The sequence below is a fragment of the Euprymna scolopes genome, chromosome 23 (genome assembly GCF_053919585.1).
Source record: "Euprymna scolopes isolate OS-2025 chromosome 23, ASM5391958v1, whole genome shotgun sequence".
Lineage (NCBI taxonomy): Eukaryota > Metazoa > Mollusca > Cephalopoda > Sepiida > Sepiolidae > Euprymna > Euprymna scolopes.
Genome location: NC_136504.1, coordinates 11,491,906 through 11,500,611, shown reverse-complemented (window position 1 = coordinate 11,500,611; position 8,706 = coordinate 11,491,906). Strand labels below are relative to the sequence as shown.

General features: G+C 31.9%; 1 long non-coding RNA gene across 1 annotated transcript; it reads left to right on the top strand.

Moving 5' to 3' along the window:
- Positions 1-577: 577 nt before the first annotated feature.
- LOC145245688 (uncharacterized) lies at positions 578-4,950 on the top strand. Its single transcript, XR_013863006.1, has 3 exons — positions 578-865; positions 3,296-3,325; positions 4,870-4,950. It is a non-coding gene; the product is annotated as an uncharacterized LOC145245688 (long non-coding RNA).
- The last annotated feature ends 3,756 nt before the right edge of the window (positions 4,951-8,706 follow it).

Sequence of the window (8,706 nt, the reverse complement as noted above, 5' to 3'; positions counted from 1 at the left end):
ATGCTTGATATTATGTTTCTTGACAAAATGTTCCTTTAATTTCAAACAATTTTTGCGTAGATAAACTGCATTCTTCTATAGATTACCTACCGAATTTTCACAAAGTTTCAAGTTTTGTTTTGTCTATTTTACGCAAATAAAAAAATTACATCTTATTTGGATGTTATTATGATCCATAGAGTTTAGTTTTACTAATAGTTTTAAAACAATAAATATTTATCATCAGTACAAGCAATGGAAAATTAAGTTTAAAAAATATTAAAAGAATCGATTTTGGAATCGGAAATTAGGAACAAATTTGTCAGATTCCGATACCGATTAATAAATATATATTTCAAACAATTTTATATATATATATATATATATATATATATATATATATATATATATATATATATATATATATATATAAAGAGAGAGAGAGAGTGAGAGGAAGTGCAAGTGAGGGATGGAGGGAGAGAGAGAAAGAGAGAGAGAGAGAGATGTTTGTGTTCTGAAGACATGTTACAACGTATTTCACCTCTTATAGTTTTCGCTAATCGTCTTAACATGAATTATTTGTTTGAAACTAAAACTGTGACGCCAGTTTAAAAGTCATAAAATATTTCTTAATTAATCCCAACATATAATATGAGATTAATCTCCGAGGAGATAAACCTTTGTTATTGAATTCATTCAATGAAAATGATTAATATATATAAACAGTCATGAAATTGTGAAGAATCAATCGCAAATTTTTGATTGAAGAGATCGATTGACCATCGGTACATACTGTATCAAACAACTGAAGCAGTTGACGTCCATTTTAAACCAGTGAAAATGAAATTCGTGGCTGTTTTGATGATGTTTGTCATCTTTTCGATGAGTAAGTAGAAATTGATTGAAGTTTCATAATTCATTTTCGAAGCGAAAAACAAAAATATCTCACTTTCCTTTCATTATTTAAATCTGGAGACAATTTCGAACCGGTCCGATTCTGTGTTGAAATCGATTACTTTAATTCATTAAAACATTACGTGATTTTTCTTCCGTAATTTTCCCGGCTAAAATCCAAATATAAAGTTTAGCATGGGTTCGAATAACCTATATATTTAGTTTCATGTATCTAGACCAAAAACTGACAGAGGAGTTTGGTAGGAAAATCAAAAAAACATAATATATACATATATATACGCATACATAAATATATATAGAAAGAGGTTTGTGTTTACTATAACCTTTTTACACAAATATTACACAAGTGTACATCATGTAGAATATCTGCATGAATATAATTACATGCAATAGTTAACTAAAGATGATCATCTCATGAGAAAACCGAAAAAAAAAAAAAAAAACAACTAATAGGGAATTAAAAAAGTGAATGTTTAAAAGAATATGCAAATTAGATCTTTTGCAGATGAATGACAATTCCACAACCCATATATAAGAAAGTCGCATTTTCTTTTGAAATAAATAGAAATAAGAAGGATTTAATATGATTATCCATACACACACAAAACAAATTTATAGGGGTATATGTATATATCTATATTGGAATTAGAAACCTCCGTCCAGTTTCGAAAGATTATGGATACCCTCTGTAAGGGTAGTTTTGCAAAGGTTGCGCAATCTCCAACCACACATCTCCTGAATCGGTACTGCTCGAGTTCAGTGGCAAGCAGTGCTAAACTATTCGAAACAATGCCGAGATAAGCGAAGATAACATATCGCACATGGAATTCCAAAATGGTCATCAATTTTAGTGTTGACCAGGCTCAATGTTGCATAACTTCTGTGATGTAATGGGAATCGGTGTCTCAACATGATTATACCGTATTTTTAAATAGATAATGGGCTTTAAATATCAATGTCAGTGGGACAAATAACTCTATTTCATATGTGTATAGATAGATAGAGTTTATTGTGATGTATTCCCTGTTTAGAATGAAATACTGTAAATTCAATTCTACAATATCTTGATATATATATATATATGCATATCTATCTATCTATCTATCTATCTATCTATCTATCTCTCTCTCTCTCTCTCTCTCTCTATATATATATATATATATATATGTATATATATATATATATATATATATATATATATATGTATGTATGTATGTATGTATGTCTGCTTAAAACTTTCGACAGAGGCGACGGATTTTTACAAAATCGGTATCGTTTTGAAGTGTAACCCTTCGAACGACAAATATCGAAAAATTGGCTAAAAACATTAATTCCTTCACTCTGAACTGGGCATTTTTTCTACAGAGGGAGGGGGTCGCTTTTTTGCCGATATCTTCAAAAGTCATTTCCTCTTTTCGATTCACTAGCCTTATATTAAAACCTACGTCACTTCCGCTGTGGCGATAGACGCAATGGCAAAGACGTCATTTTTTTCACTTTCTTTTCCTCCTCCGCGGTACGTGTTCGAGCATTCCTGCCTACTATCACTATTTTATTTCTTATTTTTATTTTTTGCTGAACACACACCTTCAAACACCCGGGCACTCATGGTAGTATATATATATATATATATATATATATATATATATATATATATATATATCAATTAAAATGAATGGCTCTCGTCTTGGGGAGGCCTCAAGTTTTGACAGGCTTCTGGGCTTGACCTTTACTCCTGATCTTAAATGGAATACGTACATCAAATCTGTTGCCAAGGCCGCTGGAAAAATGGTCGGATCCTTCTATCGATCCAGTAGATATCTCACTGCTGATGCAATTCTCTATCTATAAAAGAGCCAAATACGTCCAAGGATGGAGTACTGTTGCCACATATGGGCAGGAGCTGCTAGAAAAGCCTTGTCCTGCCTTGATAGGGTTCAAAATAGACTTCGTGGCCTGGTGGGAGATGTCCTTTTCTCTTCGCTGCAACCTCTGTCACAGAAGAGATGTTGTGAGTGTGTCTCTGCTTTATCGTTATTTTCATGGAAAGTGTTCAACTGCATTTTCGATTCTAGCTGATGGCACCGAAGTCATATATACAGAAAAAAATCTTTGAAATCAACTATTTACTAGGTATAATATAATAAGTAAAACACAATCTAAAACGCACGAAACGTACATGAATTAAAATATCATATTTAAGCGTATTTTACGACCGGGCAACGCCGGGTTGCTTGTTGATATACTATATAAAGAGTTGTGGGATAAATTAAATACTCATCTGAACACTGACTATATGTTTAATTATATGCGCTTTTCATATGTAAAAAGATGTCTTCTTTGTTACTGAGTTGTAAATTTATTTCACTAAAATATAAATTATTTCTATTCTGTTTTGCAGTTCCTGGAAGTTTCTCATTTGATGATGAGAGTAAGTGATAATATTTCCTACTGTTTTCTTTAAGTGTGTCATAACGATTATATTTAAAAAAAATGCCCAAGAGTACATAAGTCTGCAGTCCCTCGACTACGTGTACAGAAGCAGTTTTTGTTCACTTTATTGTGTAAAATATGTATTGAATTTAGCAATTAAACAACATATAAAAGGTCGATATGCTGTAAAATTAAAAAAAAACTATTTATTTCATACTTAAACCTGACTAATAAAATGATATTTCAAGCTTAAGACTGACCCAAAACTGTTATTTCAAAATGAATACTAACCAACAGAATGTGTTTTTAAACTTAAGACTGACAAGCAAACGTGGAAGAAAGAAGGATATGCCTTATGTTATCATTCACTGACAAAAATATATAATTTAACCAATGACATAGTTTTACATAAACTTCCTCTTCTTCGCCATGACAGTGCACTAGTTGGGCAAGAATTTATGAGAGAAAGTTTTTTTCCAAAATGAAGACAGTGTGAAAATCTATCAAGCGAGCACAAGGAGAGAAATATTAATGATATGATTGATAGATTAGGTAAGAAACATCGAAGGTTGTGGGAGCCAATGGAAAAAAGAAGGCACGAGAAAAAATCCATACGACTGAAAAAAAGAAATAACAAATGAATCTTGGAACAAAACTAACATAGAAATATTTGTTAGGAAGACTATCAGTATAAGCAAAATTTATTACTAGAAAAAAAAATATCCCGGGAATGTTTCTGTCGAACATTCCCGAGTTCAACAAGATACAACTGAAAAAAAAAAAAATCGGAGGTTATATCGACCAAAACGTTGTGAACATCGCACTCAAGATGAGAACAGTAGTTCGATGAATCAAAATAATACGAAATCAAGCAGACTTTCACATTAAATTGATGTTTTTTTTTAGATGTACTGAAGCATTTCTTTAAGATGTTCTGTTGTTTATCCGTCATAATAAAGTGTCATATTCGTTAGTATGTCATGCTAACATTCGAAATGAAATTTTAGTTGGTCTGTCACAATTAAGATGAAACTGACGTTTTCGTTAGTCTATCACCATTAAGATAAATCTGGCATTTCCATTAGTCTGTCAAAATTAAGATTAAACTGGCATTTTCGTTGGTCTGTCACAATTAAGATTAAATTGGCATTTTCGTTGATATGTCACAAGATTAAAGTAGTATCTTCGTTGATCTGTCTCAATTAAGACTAAACTCTCATTTTCGTTAATCTGTCACTATTAAGAAAAACTGGCATTTTCGTTGGTCTGTCACAATAAAGATTTAACTGACATTTTCTTCGTTATGTCACAATTAATATTAATCTGGCATTTTCGTTATTCTGTCACAATTAAAATTACTCTGGCATTTCCGTTGGTCTATTACAATTAAGATTTAACAGGCTTTTTCCTTGGTCTGTCAGAATTTACATTAAACTGGCATTTTCATCGGTCTGTCACAATTAAAATTTAACACGCGTTTTTTTGTGGATAATCGTGTAGATTGAATGAATACACTTTAATATTTGATGTTTCTTTTCATAGGATTCTGCCCACCACCTGGTTCGCAGGCTGGAAAGCATCGTCAAGAACCCTGCAAAAGTAATCAGGATTGTTATTATAAAAGTAAGTATAAGCATATGATCCCATAAACATCTCATTATAAAAAATCATGCAAGTTTTCTGGAGACAATTAAATATCTATGAAGGCTGATAAAACATATGCAGATTTATAAGTGGTGATTCATTAATAATAATAATAATAATAATAATAATAATAATAATAATAATAATAATAATAATAATGATGATGATGATGATGATGCACGGAACAGGCAGAAGAGATCAAAGGAATCCGAAAGATGAGAAAAGTTAAAATAACACCACTAATAGTAGGAACGCTAGGAACCATACCGAAAAACTTTCCGCCCCCTTTTTCGTGAGTCGCTATAAACAGGCACCACGCCAAATAAATGAGGGTCAAGGAGGATAGAAAGACCAAGGAGAGAGAACACTAACCAGACCTCCGCTGGATGAGTGCAGGAGGACTGGGACCTTGCGGAGGCTTGTTGCCATCCAAATTTCAGAGAAGATCAATGGTCGTTGACAATGATGAGTCAATTATAAGCGGCTGTTACGATAACGCAAATTCATATGCAATGGTTATCAAAATAGTTGGAGGGTACTGGAACTCTGGGGAGACTTGTTGTCACTCAGACTCCAGAGAACACCACAAGTTGGTTTCAAAGGGAAATCTGTGATGATGGCCTGTGTGACTACTCTTCTTGAGTAAACAATATTAATAATAAAAATGCTTCTCAAGGAATGAGTAAAATTTTAATTTTCAATTCAAAAATCAAAATTAAATTTATTCAAATTGATGTATTTTTTGTCAAAATTTAAACGAAGATTTGAATTCCCAATGTTATATTTAATGTATTCTTGTATTTCGTTTCAGACATGATTTGCTGCAAGTATGGAGCACCCTTCGGATTTTGCAGCATGCCAAGATTTTAGTCCACTTTGTGTAAGTTCACTTTAAATAATTGAGACCGTTCTCACAAAAACGAAACCATAAAAGAATAAGAATTGATAAATAAAGAAGTTTACATTTAGACTATTTCGAAACTGATACATGGCAGACCAGGAGAAATGTTATCTGAGACATGGACATGACAGACCAACATAGGGTATAATGTTTGTGAGGTTTTGAGATGGAAATTGATTATTCGTATTATTTGTATTCTTCGGACTACTGTTCTCGTTTTGACAACTTTTTCACAACAACAATTTTCATAACTTTTCGGCCGATGTAAGCTCCCACTTTTTTCAGGTGTATCGTGTCGAACTCGGGAAGCTTTCTGTCGAATTCAGGAACCTGCACGCAGAATTTCGAACGGAACAATTTATTTAGCCAATGGGGAGTAACATGCTCTCTTTCACTCAACCATGACAGGGTAAAAGTTCTTCGTAGTTCGCAATTATATTTTGAATGTATTCGCACTGAAGATCTAACGTTTAACCTCCTTCAAATGTAACTTTTACAACTAAAATTTACCAATTATTCTATACACTGCTCAACAAGTATTTACAGCGACACTCAAAATATTATTGCGAATTGCTTAAGACACCCAAAATACACTTAGAACTTCTGCATAGTTTTGGATGACGGAACGACAGCGTGCTACCCTCGTCGATTAAAAAAAAGTGTTCCGGTAAAAATTTCCGAGTGCAACAGGAACATTCCGGATCTCAACAGAAAGATTCCCGAGTTCGACAGGGTACACCTGAAGAAAGACGGAGATTGAATCGTGAAAATAACACTCAAAATGAGAATAGTAGTCCGAAGAATCCAAATAATACGAGCAACACATGGACCACTGATATTGAATTTCTTTAAAACAGTTAAAAATACTATAATATAATATTGTCAAACCGAAGGTTGACACGAGAGAGTTTTGACATACTTACATCCGACAGACGGATGCATACCGAAGGACAGACACACTGACAGTTAATGACGTAGGAATCGACGCACGGATGGGTCGACGTACTGGAGGGTCGACAGATCGATGGTTAGATACATGATAATATTTCAAAGAATCTTTTCAATGGTGTAAAAGATGTTTAAATCCTATAAAATATTTTATAACTTTTTTTGCAAAATTTAGTAAGAATATCAAGTACTATAATTTATATTAAATATGATGTAGTCCAGATTGTCATGGTGTCTCTTCATAATAAATTATAATACTAACAAGTATTACAGTATTTTACTATCCGTATGGCGTTTATTAAAACTGAAACTGTTAGTACTTTCTTATTTAGAGAGCTCTGTCAGGGGAGGTAACTATGGCTATAACATTACACATATATCTTATGTTTTAGATCCATTTTTATCGATGTTTCTAATAATGTTTTTCCTTCTTTCTTGCAGATCCTGATTTTTGACAATTTGATTAAGAATGAAAAGAACAGTTTTACTTTTCGTATGAAACAAAACGAAACAACATTTAAAAAGTAATAAAATCTTAATCAAACAATATGTTCATGTCTTTGTTATTTTTTATCATTATATTATTATGTTTCATTGATGAATTAAAAGAATTTCATGTTCATAGACTTGTGTTAATGGTGTGTGAAAACGTGAAATATTCATTTGGTTATGAGCGTCAAAATTTACCTTGTTGGTTCAGTACATTAAGAATATCGATCCTTGAATCATATTAAAGTTACCTCCCTTGAACTATGCTAGCGACGAGTGAAGATTACTTTTTACTTATATTATTATTCTTTATTATCATTATAATAATGTTTTTTTTTCTGTTTTCTTACAGATCCCAATGTTTAACAATTTGATTAAGTATAAAAAGAACATTTTTTTAAAAAACTTTTTGTATGAAACAAAACAATTTAAAAAGTAATAACATCTTAATCAATCGATATGTTCGTGAGTTTGTTTTTATCATATTACTAGCATGAGTACCCGGCGTTGCTTGGGTTGACATGAAGTTCCGCTTGAAACACGCCTGCTATACTAATCATTTTCATCACGGGTAACGTGGATACTTCCACAACAATTTCAAAAATAAAAGAACGGATAAAAACATGTAAATGCAATCGCCTCCCAAAAGAAGTATCTGATACCCTCTCCATCAGATATTTCGACAGAAGGGATCACTGTCCTAAGAAAACTCACGATTTTGTGAACCTAAAAAAATAATGTTTATAAACATTAATGCGTGCATTTATTGTTCATTTTGGTAAATGTGTAGTTTAGCAGCGTATATTATTTGCCAGACTAAAAAAATAAAATAAATAAAATAAAAAAATAATGTAAAAACTATTTATTTTTTATATAAAACACATTGTTAAACCTAAAGGCTTACATAAAACCAGAAAAAATTCACTTTTATTATTTTTTTATCATTTATATTTTTTATTCGAGGCCGCTATATTGCTTTTTAAATTTGGCCTTTGGCAGATTGGCCCTTTTAAGCTCTTTAATGAACTATGTTTTTGGCCGCCATGTTTTTTTCGTAATGAAAAAGCGTAAAAAGGACACATTTTGCCTTATAAAAGCCAATCTGCCGAAACTAAAACGGGCCAAATTTTAAACGTGTAGGGCGTACACATTTAGTCTAATAAAAAATGATAAACAACCCTTAAAATTATTTTTTTTGTTGTATTTCAGCCTTTGGGTCTATTAATGTTTTATATAAAATAAATAGTTTTTATAATCTTTTTGTCTGTCAAATAATTTACGCCGCTACACATTTACCTTTGTATTTTTGTAAGGGCACTTTTTTTGTAAATAAAGGAAATTTGCAGATTTGCTTTTTGAGGGAGGGGGCTTTTCGATTTGCTTTTTTATTGGTCGTT